A 16,680-nucleotide genomic window follows, 5' to 3' on the forward strand; every position below is an offset into this window, starting at 1 on the left:
TGTTTTTGTTTCTGTTGTTTTTTGAGATGGAGTCTCGCTCTGTCACCCAGGCTGGAGTGCAGTGGCATGATCTCAGCTCACTGCAACCTTTGCCTCCCGGGTTCACACCATTCTCCTGCCTCAGCCTCCTGAGTAGCTGGGACTACAGGTGCCCACCGCCACGCCCAGCTAATTTTTGTATTTTTAGTAGAGGCAGGGTTTCACCATGTAGCCAGGATGGTCTGGATCTCCTGACCTCGTGATCTGCCCGCCTCAGTCTCCCAAAGTGCTGGGGTTACAAGGTGTGAGCCACCGCGCGCAGCCATTACTGTGCAGCTTTGTTAAGGCCTGCAATGAGGCAAGTAATCATATGGTTACAGACACCGGCCCGGGTCTGTAGGTTGGTACTCCCAGGAAGGCTCTTCCCAGGGAACAGCAGCGGCTCCTACGGGCTTAGTAGGATCTTGCCCATGAAGATTGTCAGCATGTGCCTGTGCTGTGAGCCACACTCTTTCCTTCTTTTCTGGAAGGAGATATAGAAGAGAGGATAATGTAGAGATCATGCCAAGTGAGTTCATAAGATTGGGTAAGATATTTAAATTCTTTGATGTAAGCATCGGGATCAGAGGAGAAGGACCCAAGACATTTTTCAATCTGTTGAGAGATTGGAGAGGGAGAAAGGGACATGGATACAGATGGTCCCCTTGGCTCCTGCTACTTCCTGGAGAGGAAGTAAGGGAGCTGGTTGCTGAGCATGCTGGGCCCAAGAGCAGGTGAGGGGCGGGGATGGAGAGGACTCAGAGTCAGAAGCGGAGTGGTTGGAGAGAGGGGGCAGAGGGTTAGAGCCAGAGCGGGGACATACAGTGAAGGATCATGATGCTCTGCTGGAGGATCATGATGCTGTCAGGGAGGGGGAAAATTGGTGGGGTCAAAGAAAGAGGAGTTGTTGGCTGGGGCTCTTGCGGGTGTGGCGGGAGACCAGTCGAGAGAGGAGGATTTGGAAAGTAGAGCAGGAATGTCAGAGGGAAGGGCAGTTATGGAGAGTGAAGAAATCCTGAACATAAGGAATCTCAGACCATTTCCCATTGCGATGGCAAAAGTTGTCTAAGTCTCTAAGCATATTGAAATCAAAAGCGCCGTTTTCAGGCCATTGGGAGCCATTGTCCAGTTGGTATTGAGGCTATGCGGTATTGCAGTAAAAGATAAGCCTCTTAGAATGGACCTCTGAATGGAGGCTGAGAGCCTTGAGATTGTGGAGGAGACACCCAAAGGGGGTGGTCTTGGGATGGGTAGACTGAGAGGCTCCCCTAGTGAATGGAGAGTGGTGGGTAGAGGAAGAAGAGACTGCCAATGACAAGGATGGCAAGAGAGGGTGTCCCCTGTCCTGTGAGCATTGTCTGGAATACAGGAGGCAGCCGCCGAGTCAGGCGTCCTCCAGGCCTCCTCTATTCTGGACACCTCTTTTCTGAGGGGTGATGGAGGGTGGGGGGAAGGAGAGAGAGCGAGAGTCCTCTAAGTACACCCAGCCAGAGCCTATCCCCTTCCTGGGTTTCGGCACCAAAATGCAACGTTAGCCAAGAGAAAGAACCAGAGAGAGACCCAAAGTCAGGCGAGTAAGTTTATTATCCTGCCGGGCTGCTTCACCACAGTCAGAGGAGGCAGTCCTGGAGCTTACAAAATGAGGGGTTCATATGGGGGAAAGAGACCCTGGGGTTGTCAGTTAACTTTACCACATATCATCTGGTGACCGGCTTGCAATATAGGAATTTACAAGAGGATGTAACTTAGGTTTATCCACGTTTTTTGTGACCTTCCCCATGCTGCCCATTGGGCTGTAAGCAAGTCTGGGGACCTTGCTGTAGCACCTAGATAAGGGTCCAGGAATGCAGCTGCAGAGTATTCAGGGTCAGGGTCAGCTGCATTGTGTGTGTGTGTGTGGGCGGGGGGGGGGGGGGGGGGGGGTGGTTCTAGGGCAGCTTGTCCCTAAAAGGGTCAGGATCAGTTCTACCTGGTTCTGTATTTGCTGTCCGTCTGTAAATGCTGAGAATGGCAGAGGAAGGTCAAATGTAGACGTTCAGGTTTTATCTTTTTCGGATTTTCCTACTTCTCCTGTACAGGAAATAACTTATTGTCTAAACCCCATACTATCCCATTAAATGTCAGGAGTGTTGTCTTAGAGAGGCCTGAATTAGCTCATGACATTAAGTACTGGAAGTCCCAGGAGGAATGCCCAGCAAGTGGAATCCAAGACGTTCTCACCTTCTAGGGGACAGGGCCATCACCAGGATTCAGACAAGGAACGGGGAGGTTTGGTTTGTGTTCCAGTTCTGAGCCCTTTACCTCGTCCCTCCAGAAGCTGGCCTTTGCACCTCGGAGCAGGTGCTGCCCAGCCAACCACGCCATGCGCGGGAGACCACTGGGACCCCCACTTGCCTGGCAGCCCAACCGGAGACCCAGCTGCCTAGGAAGGTACGAAGATAATGCCAGGCAGCCCTGGCGGGCCGGGAAGACCCTCTGTCCCTCCCGGTTATTGCATTCGGGGAGCCCTGGACTGGCAGGCGGCGCAGGAAAGCGCGGAAGGGCGGGCAGGGGACCTGCTACCGCCCAGGGAGATGGTGCTGCGTTCTTTGGAAATCAGGGAGACCGTCCTGCAACCTCCTTGCCCCAGGCGGGAGCGGGAAGATCCTCTCTGGGCAGAGATGATGAGGAACCCCTGCAGCCGGAGGGTCTCCCTGGCAAAGGTCGGGGAAGGGGGGGCGGTAACGGCCCGGGGGCTCCGGCACGGAGACGCCAAGGGGGTTCTCCAAGCAGCCTCCACCCACCAGCCTCGCCAGGAGAGCGTGGATACTCGAGCGGCCCCAAGCGAGTCCCCGGGGACTGGAGGGCCGAGGGGCAGCGCCCGGAACAAAGGCCCGCAGAGGGGTCCTGGAGACAGAGGCTCCCCGGGGGCGGCTCCCCTCTCTCCCCTCCTCTCCCGCCAGCTCCTCCTCCTCCTCCCCTTCCTCCCGCAGAGGCCCGGCCGGCGCGCGGCCCGAGCAGCGCCTACTTCGCCAACGGTTCCCAAGTTGCCGGCCGCGCAGGGGTGGGAGCTGGGTGGGGTGAGGAAGAGGAGGAGGAGGGCTCCTGGACGCCTTGGACGCGGTTCAGGAATCCGCTGCCGCTCGCCGGCTCGGGCCGGAGCGGGGAGGGCGCCAGGCAGGACTTCTCGCGGGCTCGCTGCGCAGGACGGCGCCCTCCTGGCGCCGCTTCCCTTCCAGCGTGCGGACCGGCCCGGCCGCGCCTGCATCCCTCCCGCCTGCCCCGGGGAGGGCGCACAGCCCGGGCCGCGCGGGCGCCGGGGCCACGGAACTGCTTCTGTCGGGATCTTCCAAGAGGAAGGCAAAGTTGCGAGCGGATGCTGCCCGCGCTGGACCCCAGCCGTGGAGGGTCGGGGCCGCCCGCGCCCGTGGAGCCTCGGCAGCCGGGGTAAGTGGGGCGCCCGCGTCCCGGAACCGCCGCCCGGCCCGGGGGAGGCCGCCCAGCCGGGAGCCCCCGGCCTTCCGCGTCCAGGCGCGCGCGCCAAACTTTGGAGGGAGAAGGGGGCGAGGCGGAGGGTGGGAGGTGGAGTTCCCGGCTCTGGGTAAAGCCCAGGCAGGCACCCACAACCCGCTGCCCTCGGATCACACCTGCCAGGTACACACAGCTCATCGCCACTCATACCCCGCACACCGCGCAGGCCGATCTGCGCACACCCACACCGGCCAGGCACATGCCACGCGCTGAAATGCACATTCCTGGGAGCGCGGGGGATTTGGCCTCTACACCAGGCACGTCCTCACACCCCTCCCTCACATCCACGGCCTTTGTCTGCTACCCCCGCAGCCCCCAAGGAGAGGGAGCCCCCAAAGCGCAGCGGGCAGGAGAGAGGCTGCCTGGGTTTTGAAAAGTCGTGGCCAGAACCCCGAGACCGAGGGCGGGGGAGCAGACGTTGCAGTCGGTTCTCGGGGTTCTGCAGGAGCGGATTTGGTGTGGAAACTCGGTGTCTGGGTGATGTGTCTGGGTGTGCGAAGCCCTTCCGGAGGCGAGGCCCGGGGAGAGGAGGGAGTGATTCAGAAACTCAGAGCCGGCGTGCCAGGGTCTGTGAGCAGAGTGGAAGAGGCTGGCAGGCCGTTGCTGCGCTAGACAGAAGGGTAGTGGCCGTGACAGAGTCTTCCAGGGAAGCAGGGACCCTTCCCCCCAGCGGATGTGCTTCCTCCAGGGACTTCCAAGGGAACCGAGTGAGCAGATTCCAGTCCTGGGTGTGGACGGGGTAAGGGGAGGTAGGGGAATTTAAGCCTAAAAGGTTAGGGAAATACCAAGGCAGGCCTGAAGCCTTAATTATTTTCCTCGCACCTGAAGTTGTGTTTGGTTTCTGATGCGTGGTGTTCCTGGGCCCCAGGATGTCCCGGGGATTGTCCTGGGCCTAGCATAGTGCCTGGCACAGTGGGCACTCAGTCAGTACTTGCTTGATGAATAATGACACCGGTAATTATCACTCATTATGGACTCACTGTGAGGCAAGCCCAGTGGGCCTCTGCTGGTTTGAAATTGGTCTTCCAGCAGAGCAGGGGACCTGAGTAGCTCCTGGGAGCCCTGCCTGATCTGTTTGGGCCAGTGGCCCAGGTACTGTGTGTTCCACTGTGTCCCGTGGGCTGGCCTTGGGAGACTTGAGCTCATCATTGGCCTCTGCCCCTCTAAGAGGGCAGCAGGAAAAGCTTCATTTCTGTATCTGGCTAAAATGGGGTTGATGTGGGTTTTGGTAGATGGCAGGCTGTTTGGCAGACTCTGTGGGTTCTCAACTGAAGAATAACTTTAGATCTGCAGCAGAGAAAGGAGTTGATTCTATCAACCCTCACATCTCCTGACTGCAGGAGAGAGGGGTGGGTACGTGGAGAAAGAGACGGGCCAAGCTGCTGGGCATGTGCTGGGGGCAGGCGGAACATGGGAACATGTAGAATTTAGGGGTAGCTGTTTTTCTTCCTGGCTTCTGATGGCCTGGCTGGAGATGGGTCTCATGAAGGGTCTAGGAGCTGTGTTCTGCAGCAGTGGCTTGGCTCTGTGGTGGCAGCAGGTAGAGGGATGGTCACAATCCCTTTACTGAGTATTGCTGTGGAGTTTCCCAGAGGAGCAGAGACATTCGTGTTCCTGGAACTGAATTGCCAGTAGTCTTGGGATTGAGAGTGCACAAAGATGTGGGGGCGGCCTGGGCATGTCATCCAAAAAAAATGTGTCATTCCCCACCCCTGGCCCCTTGTGAAGAGCTCTGACTAGGTTCAGTGTGCATTTCAAACTTCTTTTCTTTTTTTTTTTTTTTTGAGATGGAGTCTCGCTCTGTCGCCCAGGATGGAGTGCAGTGGCCGGATCTCAGCTCACTGCAAGGCATTTCAAACTTCTAAATGCTGAAATCAGCAAGGCATGTGGGCGGCACCAAGGACTGTGGCCTCAGATGAAAGAGCAGGTGATCTGGGCTTGGCCATCCCCAATTTCAGGTGGAACCCTGCAGCCAGTTCCTTCCCTGTATCACCTTTCCACCTTCATTATGCCCTCTGTGAGTTGAGAGTTCTGTATACGTTTTCTAATTATATCATTACATCCTTATGAGGTTAGCATTTCATCTCCATTTTGCAGATTAGGAAACTGAGGATCAGAAAAATTAAATAACTTTTTCAGTGTCACACAGGCAGTGAGAGTCAAAGCCAGTATTTGTGTATTTGGTTTTTTGTAACTTTCTGTTAGGTTCAGAGGTACATATACAGGTTTGTTACATAGCTAAATTGCATGTCGGGAGGTTTGGTATACAGATTATTTCATCAGCCAGGTAGTAAAGCATAGTATCCAATAGGGAGTTGTTGGGTTTGTTTTGTTTTGTTTGTTTGTGTTTGTTTTGAGACAGGGTCTCTATTGCTCAGGTTGCTCAGGCCGGAGTGCAGTGACATGATCACTGTCACTCACCACAGCCTCAACCTCCCGGGCTCAGGTGATCCTCCTGCCCCAGCCTCCCAAGTAGCTGGCACCGCCATCCTGACTGATTTTTTTCTATTTTTTTGTGGAGACAGGGTTTCACACACAAAAAAAAATGTTGCCCAGGCTGGTCTCAAATTCCGGAGCTCTAGCCATCTGCCTGCCTCAGCCTCCCAAAGTGCTGGGATTACAGGTCTGACCCACCACACAGGCCCGAGATAGGTGGTTTTTGATCCTCACCCTCCCCACTCCCTCCACCCTCAAGTAGGCCCTAGTGTCTGTTGTTCCCTTCTTTGTGTTCAGATGTATACTCAATGTTTAGCTCTCACTTATAAGTAACAACATGTGGCATTTGATTTTCTGTTCCTGTGTTAGTTTGCTTAGGATAATAGCCATCCATGTTGCTGCAAAGGACATGATCTCATTCTTCTGTATGGCTGCATAGTATTTCATGGTGTATATTTATCACATTTTCTCTATCTGGTCTACCACTGATGGGCATTTAGGTTGATTTCATGTTTTGCTATTGTGACTAGTGCTATGATAACCATACATGTGCATGTATCTTTATGGTAGAACAATTTATATGATTTTGGGTATGTACCCAATAATGGGATTGCTTGGTGGAATGGTAATCCTACTTTGAGTTCTTTGAGAAATCTCCAAACTGCTTTCCACAATGGCTGAACTAATTTCCATCCCACCAGCAGTGTATAAGCACTCTGTGTTTTGTTTTGTTTGTTTGTTTTTGATGGGGGGCGGGGGGATGGAGTCTTGCTCTGTGGCCAGGCTGGAATGCAGTGGTGTAATCTTGGCTCACTGCAACCTCCACCTCCCAGGTTCAAGCGATTCCCCTGCCTCAGCCTCCTGATAGCTGGGACTATAGGCGCGTACCACCACCGTGCCCGGCTAATTTTTTTTTTTTTTTAATTTTAGTAGCGACAAGGTTCCACCATGTTGGCCAGAATGGTCTCGATCTCCTGACCTCATGGTCTGCTCGCCTCAGCCCCCCAAAGTGCTGGGATTACAGGCATGAGCCGCCTCGCCTGGCCAGCACTCCCTTTTCTCCATAACCTGACCAGCATCTGTTAATGTTTGACTTTTTAATAATAACTGTTCTGACTGGTATGAGATGGTATCTCATTGTGGTTTGATTTGCATTTTTCTAATGATTAGTGATGTTGACCATTTTTTCATATTCCTTTTGGCCACATGTATGTCTTATTTTGAAAAGCATCTGTTTGTGTCCTTTGCCCACTTTTTAATGGGGTGTTTTTTTGCTTGTTAACATGTTCAAGTTCCTTCTGGATTCTGGATATTAGACTTTTGTTGGGTGTATAGTTTGCAAATATTTTCTCCTGTTCTGTAGGTTGTCTATTTACTCTGTTGATAGTTTCTTTTGCTATGCAGAAGCTCTTTAGTTTAATTAGGTCCCATTTGTCAATTTTTGTTTTTGCCACAATTGAAAAGCCAGTATTTGAACCTGGATCGTCTTAACTCCAGAACCCACCCTGTCTCTACCATGCTAGGCTGTCTGCAAGGTCCTTATTGGTTCTCCATGGCAACAGGGAAACAGCCCTGATGCTTCTTACTAACATAGTCCCAGGGCCTCTGCTTGCATTCTTCTTTTTCCACACACTCTGCCGAGCCTGGATTATACCTTAGGCTGTGGGAATCAAAGGCTGGGTGGTACCAGGCTGCTGGAGCCTTCTGTGTGGCTCTGGAGTCAGGAAACTGGAGATTTGAGGGGGCACACAGGGAGATGTTGCAGTAATTCCAGTGAGAGATGACTCACTGCTTATCTGAGAAGTTGGGGCAAAGCTGCCACTTGTGACCATACCGTGAATAGGGAAGAAATTGCCAGGTAGACAAAACATCCTCAAATATTACTGTATTTTTTTCCCGTTTTTGGTCCTCTCCAGGGTAATCTATTACCTGGGGAAATCAGACCTCACCTGACACCTCCTGTTGTCATTCACCTGGTGAACACAAGGGGCCATGTCACAGCTGTCCTTCTGCCACTCCACATGCTCTGGAGAGCTGGACTCCTCAGCAGTGCTTGGTCCACAGGAGAGAAGGATAGGGCAGAACCGTGACAGCCAGGGGAGGTGATAACCACATGCTCATCTGCTTCCCAGCTCTTGCTTTTATACCCACGCCCCACAGGGAGACAGCAATTATCCGCTGGACCCACTTTACAGATGAGGACATGAGGCTCAGAGAGGTGCAGTGGTTGCCCAAGCTTATGAAGCCAGGGAGCTGCAACGGCCTGGGACAGCCACGTTTTCCGTCACGGTGGTATTTTCTGTCCCCGCCTCCAAGGGCCGAGAGCGGTTATCCCTGCTAGGGCAGGGTCCTCACTGCTCCACCCACCCTCATCTCTGCCCTGAGAGTCCCCAATACAGGTGTCTATAGAATGGGAAAGGCTGGCACCCTTCAAAGGACGCCAGGAGCATTGGATGAGCACTGCCCAGCTGGCCCCTGCCCACCTTCCGCAGGAAGCCCGCCTGCGTGAGTTCTGAGAGCCTTCCTAGCGCTGAGCTGCAAAGAAACTGGAGCCCTCTCCGCCTCCATTGCAGAGGGGACACGCTGACCAGGATGGAAGTTGGGGGACTGGGTGTGGGGAGAAGCCATCCCACTGCAGGGGCCGAGGCTATCCATCTTTGTGCCCCTGGTTCCATGCCAGTGCCTGAGGCATGGGAGGTTCTTGGAAATGTAGTCAGATGCTGGGTTAAGCCCCGGGAGGGGCTACGAATGCTTCTGCTAGGAACTCGTAGAGGGGCGGCACAGAGAGGATCTTTGATGCCACCAACACTCAGAGAGTCTCTGGCTTTCGTGAGGTCATGCCTCAGGAGAGGAGACACTTCTCCTTTTCATTTGTAAAACAGAAATGATATTTGTCACCTTTTCTTCCCTGAGGCCTAAAGAGACGACAAAATGCTGCTGGTCCCACCCTGAGCCCGTGGACTCCACAGCAGGGTGTGGGGTGGCCCCTGACAGGCCTGGACGGTTTGCTCTGTGCTTGCTGGTGGACACGCTTCAGCCCTCTGTCTCCATTGCCCCAAATCTGGTCTGTGGCTCCTGGGCCCCCACCAGCATGGAGGGCAGGGGTGGGCCCCAGGAGCCCCTGACCACCAGTGACTTCTTGTCTCCAGCCGCCCTCCTTCCTCTTAATCCCCCCTGACCCCCGGCCACCTCCTCACAAGGATGGCTGTGTGCTGAGGGACTGTGGCTTCCCTGGGCCCTGGGAAATTTATCACTGAGGTTTCAGAGGACTCTATGAAAAGGATCTGGAGAAAAAGCGTGGAAAATAAACAAGCCAGTTCCCAGCTCAGCCTCTCCTGAATGCCACAAGTAAACAGCCACCTCGGAGGCCAGCCCGGGATGTTCTTATTTGGCCTCTGTGGTTACACCTGCCCCTTCCCCGCCCAGTTCCTCCTCCTTGACTTTGAGAGCCTCATAAGTCAGAGAACACACCCTCCGCTGGCCAGTCCTTGTGCTGCAGGGACGCTGGTGGCCGGACACAGGAGGAACATGTATATGGGAGAGAAGACGGCCAGGGGTCCCAGCTCAGCCCTGCTCCCTCTGAGTCAGTCCCAAGCCTGGACCCTCCCCAGCAGGCAGACGGTGACCTCTTGGTTGGTTGGTGAGTTTAACTTTGATGGTGCAGAATGATGGGACTTTTCTCCAGTTTTGTGGCATCTGAGAACTTTTACTTCTTAAACATTGCTTTAGGTTGGATAGACCAAAGCTAATTTTCTCGTTATGTCTCTCCAAGGTGGGGCCTACCTGTGAGCAAACCCTCATACGTTCATTTACTTTGTAGGCTACCTGAACAAAAATGTCAGATTTCTTTGCTTTGGGCTCGATCCTATCAGCTCAGGGCTGGTGGTGTAAGGTGGCACCAATGATTTCCAGAAACTCAGGCACTCTTCTGAGTGACTAGGTCTGTGGGATAGGAAGCACATTTTCCATCTCTTAATAACTTCGATTTACTTAGTGACCAACTTTAAAACCAAGCACCGGGTGAGAAGCGGGAGAGCCAGGCTTGGCAGCAGAGGGTCCTCACCTTGCCTCCAGGGAGTGGCTGAGGGCTCTTCTCATTCTCTGTGGCTGTGCTGAGCTGAGTCTGCAAGCCTCTGGGATTTGGGGAGTGGGGCACTGCCAGACGGTTCTGGTTCCTGCTTTGTCCTGCTGCTGCCAGACTTCTGGAGGGGGTGGTTGTAGGGTGAGTCCTGCATTCCGCACGTCCACTTGTTCCAATTCTACATATTGGGCTTCCGAAGAAAGTTCTGGTTCATAAGACGGCTTCACAGCTTAGCCGTCTGCAGACTAGTCTGCAGGTTGATCGGCTTTCTGTCGTGTGTGTGCTGTTCTTGTTCACACATGCCGTGCCGATGCCTGCCTGTGCCTGTGCCAGCCCCAGCCCACACAGCTACCTGAGATTTAGCCCTGGGCGTCCCCCCCACCCTTTCCCGCTTCCCCCTTCTCCTCCCTTCCTTTCCAGCTGCCTCGCCATCTGCAGGATTCTGGAAAGTGCTAACGTGTGTGAGCCAAACAGTGCTATCTGAGGAAATATTTTGAAAACACCCTGGGCCACCCGCTTCCCCACACTGTGACTACGCTGATTTTCAGCAAGGAATTCCCAACTCCAGCCACAGGACAGGGCTACAGGTGCCTGGCTTTCCTCTGGAGACTTCCAGGGGCTTGTCAGGGACCCAGAGACAAGCTGAGGGCCTGTCCTGCAGGGTTGAGGATAGACATGTCTGAAGAGGCCCCGAGAACAGGAACCTAGAACCTGCCAGTCATGAAGCAGTGTCAGCCACCAGAGGATGAAGAACCGACCGTGACCTCACAGGTCAAGCACTTGCCTTCTTTTTACCCTGACACATGCTATTTCTCTTTCACTTTTCTTCCTTCTTTTGCATCTGGTGTAGGTGTCTGGGGGTAGCATGCACAGGAAACAATCATAGTAAGAGCAGCTGGCGTGCCTAGCACTACCCTGAGCACCTCCAGGGCGTCCTCGCTGAGTTCTCACTGGAAGCTCCAGAGGTGGCTCCGGTTATTCCCAACATTTTACAGATGGGAAGACAGAGGCAGACAGGCCGGATAAGTTGCTGACATGCCACAGCTGGTGAGGGGCAAAGCCGGGCCCAAACCCCGCAGCTGACTCCAGAATCTGTGCTCTCAGTACCACCTGTGTGTGCATCTGTCCCGTTGTGGCTGCACCGAGAGGAGAAACGGCACACAGACATTCATTTTCAAACCGTGGCCAGTGCATGTCATTGCATTCTGACCGGGAAGCTCTGGCAATGCTGGCATTGCATGGCCCATTGTGGGCACTAGCAGTGAGCCTCGGCCTTCTCCAGGTCTGACTCTGGTACCTGTTGGCTGCCCTGGGTGGGGCATTTTGGATTCTGCATCAGGGTCTTTTGCCCGCTCTGCTGATTCTGCTCCCCGTGCCCTGACCTGGTCACAGGAAGGGTGCAAATGGCAGCGGGTATGGCCTCAGTTAGCAAGGGGGAGCTGGCAGATCAGGGACTTCTGCCTCCCTAGTCGCCATTCCAGCAAGACAGAAACCCCGCCCTGAGTGACGTCTGGCCCTGTGATCCTTCAGCAAATATTTCTCCCCCAGCCTCACCTGGACTCGGTATCCCACGTTCCAAATTGTCCTCATTTCCCAGACACACACACCCTGCTCTCTGTAGCCTTCCCAGCTGCCAAGGACATTCCCTTCTTCCCCCTTTTTCCCTTGGCTTGGATGCCATGTTCTCCTGGAAGCCTGGGTGGTGACCCTCCCCATGGCTGCCCATGGGTCCCCCTCGCCGCACTTTGCCCACGGTATTGTGATTGCTGGTTCAGTGATCTGTGGTCTGCACCAGGCAACGGGATCTGCAAGGGCAGGACAGCTGTCTGCCTTGTTCATCCTTGTAGCCCCCGACTTAACAGTGAGTGCCGCTCCCTGTTTATGGAAGGAATGAGTGACAGATGTGGCACAGGACCCTCGCGGGCTGCTGGCTGGGAGGGTGGGGCAGGCCCAGTCCAGGATGCTTCTGTGAGGGAGTGCTTCGTGTCTGGGGAGGGTGGCAGGAGTCATGGTGAGTGGGAGGGGTGGCTAACACGGGCCAAGGAAGGGACAGGAAGAGTGGGACCCCAGCACATGGCCTCTTGAGGTCATTATCCCGTGGGTATTGGGCTGGGATACTGAAGATGAGCCTGAAACCCTTCTAGAAGCCTCTCCAGTCCCGCCACTAGTCTGTCTGCCTGCCCTGGATACCCCTTTTTGGGCTGGTGGCTGGCTGCACGCTGGGCCCACTGCTCAACCCCACCAGCATGTGGACAGCCGTTCAGCCGCTCAACGGCCCAGTCCCCATCCCCAAATAACGAGGCCTCCCGTGGCTGAGTCGTTTCCCTGAGCAGAGAGAAGGAAGTCCTGCTGGCCGGCTGCCTCCCCATGGGTGGGTAGAAGTGTTCTGTGGCCCCAGCTCCAGCCCTCAAGCTGTCTGTCCTTGCAAAAGTAGTGGGGCGCAGAGTGCTGGGTTCTTGGGCGTCACCTGTCCAGGTATTGCTCACCTATGCTCATGCTGACACTGCAAGATGGAGGGACTTTCAGGCTGGAAGAGAGGAGACCTGGGTGCCCCAGTAACCACCTTTGATTCCCACTGTGATGAGTCCACAAAGGTGAACATGAGGGAAGACTTGGGGAAGGCTTCCTGGAGGAGGCAGGCATTCCAGTGCATGAGGGAAGCTGGGCAAAGGCACGAGGCTGGGAAAGTTCAGATCGAAGACAGGGACTGGTGAGGAGCCTGACTGGACTGAACTGAAATGTATAGATGCACAAGGAGAGAGAGACAGGCAGGGTGGAGCTGTGGTTACGCACATAGGCTCTAGAGCCAGGCTGCCTTCATGGGAACCCCAACTCCCCACTTACTGGCTGTGTGGCCGTGGCCAAGTAGCTTACCTTCTTTGTGCTCAGTTTTCTCACTACTGGTACCCACCACATGGGGATGATATGGGAATAAAATGTATTTCTATACAAGTGTCGAGAGCAGTGCCTGGCACACTGAGCATCAAGAAGGGTGAGCTGATATCATATAGGTATATGTTTTAATGCAGCTAGAAAAGGAAATCGAGGTCAGATCATAGAGGCCCTTGAATGTCATTCTTTCCATTCACTAAGCACCTGCCATGTGCCAGATTCTTCACAGTCATTCTCACCAAGCCCCCTACAACCCGGCAAGGTTGTTATCAATGTCTGCATTTCACAGATTAGGAAACTGAGGCTCAGAGAGGTTGAGTAACCTGCCCAAGGTCACTCAGTCAGGGAGAGTCAGAGCCAGTAATAACACCCAGGTCTGCTATCTCTTGAGTCTTCCCTCAAAGTGAAGATTGGAGAGACATGGCAGGGGCATCACAGGGATGAGCCCTGGGCGGGGGGCTGCAGTCAGGAGCAGAGCAGGAATGTGGCAACTGTGGGTCCCTGGAACAGGGCGGAGACGGGGAGAGATGCCAGGCGGGCCTGGAGGGTAGGGAGGCCCGGAGGCCACAGGATACAGCTCACCATTCATAGCCCAGGGCAAACCATTGAGTCATTTGGGGAAAACATGACATCACTGAGTCTCACTGTCTGCCGCCCACCGGCTGTCTGCCCTCTGTGGTTCTCCTGATGACCTCAGTGCTCCAAGTCCTGCAAGGGGACCCACACACCCCAGGTCGCAGGGCCAGGTCAGCACCCCAGCTTCCTGCACTGGGTTTCCCTCCCCAGCCACTGTCTCCCACTTTCCCACCTCTCCTCTCCCTGCCTGGGGCCCTTGCCCCAGCCCTACTCATACACACTGCTGAGGCAGAAGCTTCTGGAAGTGGCACTGGGCATGAAGAGCTTCCAGAAGGGCTTCCATGCCAAGCCCTTGATTGGAATTCCAGGCGGGGAGGGGACAGCTCAGAAGCCTGTGTTGAGCTTTTAGAGTTACTTTTCCTTGAGAATGGTGCTGCTGTTTGGGTGGGATCACTTTTAAAAAGTAGAGCCTGGTAGAGCTATGTGACCAGCACTATGCCATGACCTAGAGGAGATTCCGACTGACGGGCAGGCCCTGCCTTCCTGGATAATACAGTTGAGTGTCTGAGAGTTCTTTCTGTACTAAGTATCTTTGAGCTGAGTGCTTTATTTTCATCCATCTGATTGCACAAGGTAGTCTCATTTTACAGATGCCATCCCTGAGGCCCAGAGAGGTTAGGCAACTTGTCCAAGGCCACACAGCCAGGATTCACACCCATAACTGTCCAACTCCAGATGTGCTCTTAGCCACTCTGCCATCCGGCCACAAGTGAAGCCACCAGAGAACCATAGAAGGTGGAACATACGCAACATTTGCCCCATAAATTGTACAGTGCAGACAGCAAGTACAGGGAGTTTTCATGTCAGAGTGTAGGTCACTCCCCAGAGTGGCTTGAAGTCTGTAGATCCATTTAGGAGAACATCCAGCTTCACTGGCTGTGCAAATCCCACCCGTGCAGCTGTTTGGGGTGAGAAGTTTCTTTAAATGTCTGTTGACTCTCCTCTCTGGAAGGAGCACGGGGACTCAGGGGGCGCCTGTCCTGGTGTTGGTGGCCACACCTGGAAACGGACTATGAGTCAAGCCAGGGGCCCAGTGCCAGCTTCTTTGGCCTGTCTGTGGGTGCAGATGCCAGCCTTTGCAGCTGCTGCTGCAACTCACAGCTCTCCCTGTGCCGCCCCCATCAGGCCAGCTGGAGGGGAGGGGCCAGTGGCTGGGCCCTGTGCAGAGTGATACCCTCTCACCTTCGCAAGGGAAGTGTGATTATCCTTGCTTTCCAGGTGAGGACACTGAGACTTAGAGAAGTTTTCTGGCTGCTTGAGCTCCCTCGGCGGGAAAGAGGTAGAACCCAGACTCAAGTCTTCTTTCTGCAGGGAGATGGGCAGTTTCTTCCTAGAGGAGGGAGGAGCCAGCCTGCCCTCTGGCACTGGGTGGCACAGCCCTGTTCGGTTCTCTGGGGCTTGCACTTCTGATTCATTCTGCAGTCACCGGCTGCCTGTGATTCAGGCAAATGACCCTCTAGGGTAGGAGAAAAGCTCTTGGAGCACTTAATGAAGCCATAGAGGTCCTTTTCAGGCTTTGGGAAATGTTCCTTCTCCACCAAGATGCCAACACCACCCTGGTCCTGGCGGTACCGGTCCCTGGAAGGGCCTCACTGCGGTGACTGATTACCTAGCATGCAGCACATTGCCATTGCTCTCAATGGGCAGGTGCTGTGGGGACACAGGTCTGCTGGCCTGCCATCTTCTGGGGTCCCCCATGCCTTTTAAGGCCTACATCAATGCACCCCAAGCCTCAGTTCTGTGTAGTTTGTACAAGTCTGGCCCCTACCCCAAGGATTTCTGGGAAGCCCCCAGGAATGCTGCTAAGTCCACAGTCTGCCCTCCCCAGCCCCAGTCTCATCAGGCTTCAGGGGTGGCCATTCCTCCCCTATAGGAGAGAGAGAACTCAAACCAGTAACTCCCCCTCCTCAGACTCGGGCCCAATCATTGCAGTAATAATTTCTGGGGAGCTGTCTTTGTTCTTGCAGAGAAGGCGGCCTTTAAAGTTAGACTGGAGGGGCCATTTTGCTTCCAGTTGCCCCCAAATTTTCCTTTCTGTGATAGGATTTGTCCTTTGTCTCTGCCTAAATTCAAAGACTTGTTAAAATGACTTTTCTCAAACAAGAGGCTAGCCTCAAAATAACTTTGCCTCTACAGATAGAAAACTGGAATCTACTTTTATTTTGGCTTTACTTTTATTAAATTTTATAAAATCAATAATACATGTCCACGGTGCAAAGTTGAAAAGGCACAAAACAGTCTATGTGCAGTCTCTTCCCATGCCGGACTGGGACACTCAGCATTGTTAGTTTCGTGTATGTGTAAGCTGCATTTAAATTGTCCAGCTTTAAAACAAAACCCTTCCCTGTTTCACAATTAGGTCGACCGAGGTACAACCTGAAAAATAACCTGGAAATAGCATCGGGCCCCTTGCAGCGTCCAACTCTTCCCAAGGACTGTTATTATGATAAGGATCATTGCTAAGGCTGCCCCTTCCCAAGCAGTGCTGCTGCCCACAGTCCCAGCCCCCAGACCTGAGCAGCCACCCACGCAGCATGAATGCAGCCAGCCCCAGCCTGCCCGCTCAGCTTCCAAGCCTAGCAGTCTCAGGCTCTGGGCTAACCCTGCCCTCCCAGCTGCCCCTTCTACATTGTCCCCTCTTGTCTTGCAGGGCAGTAGCCACAGCTGGGGCTGTGGGGTCAGGGCATGGCAAGGGTGATCTGACCAAACTATGCTGCCTCTTAGCCAGACTGTGTATTCGGAGTCCCCTAAGCTCGATGTTTTTTGTTTGTTTGTTTGTTTATTTATTTGAGACAGGGTCTCACTCTGTCACCCAGGCTGGAGTGCATCGGTACAGCCATAGCTCACTGCAGCCTTGACCTCCCAGGCTCAAGTGATCCTCCCACCTCAGCCTCCCAAGTAGGTGGGACTTCAGGTATGCTCCACCTAATTTTTAAAGTTTTTTTTTTTTTTACAGAGGGGATCTTTCTATGTTGCCCAGGCTGGAGCTTGATTGCTTGTTTGTTTGTTTGTTTGTTTGTTTGTTTGTTTTGAGACAGGGTATTGCTCAGTTGCCCAGGTTTGAGTGCAGTGGCACGATCTCGGCTCACCACAACCTCTGCCTCCAG

At 54.1% G+C, this 16,680-nt stretch overlaps 1 protein-coding gene across 1 annotated transcript in view; it reads left to right on the top strand.

Annotated features, from left to right (window-relative positions):
• The first annotated feature begins 3,105 nt into the window (after nucleotides 1–3,105).
• CHST3 (carbohydrate sulfotransferase 3) overlaps nucleotides 3,106–16,680 on the top strand; it is a 49,172-nt gene continuing 35,597 nt past the window's right edge. The window contains exon 1 of the mRNA XM_023204997.1: nucleotides 3,106–3,444. The gene's annotated coding sequence lies outside the window, so the exon portion shown is untranslated. The remainder of the gene's footprint in view (nucleotides 3,445–16,680) is intronic.

This window comes from Piliocolobus tephrosceles, chromosome 9 (genome assembly GCF_002776525.5).
Source record: "Piliocolobus tephrosceles isolate RC106 chromosome 9, ASM277652v3, whole genome shotgun sequence".
Taxonomy (NCBI): Eukaryota; Metazoa; Chordata; class Mammalia; order Primates; family Cercopithecidae; genus Piliocolobus; species Piliocolobus tephrosceles.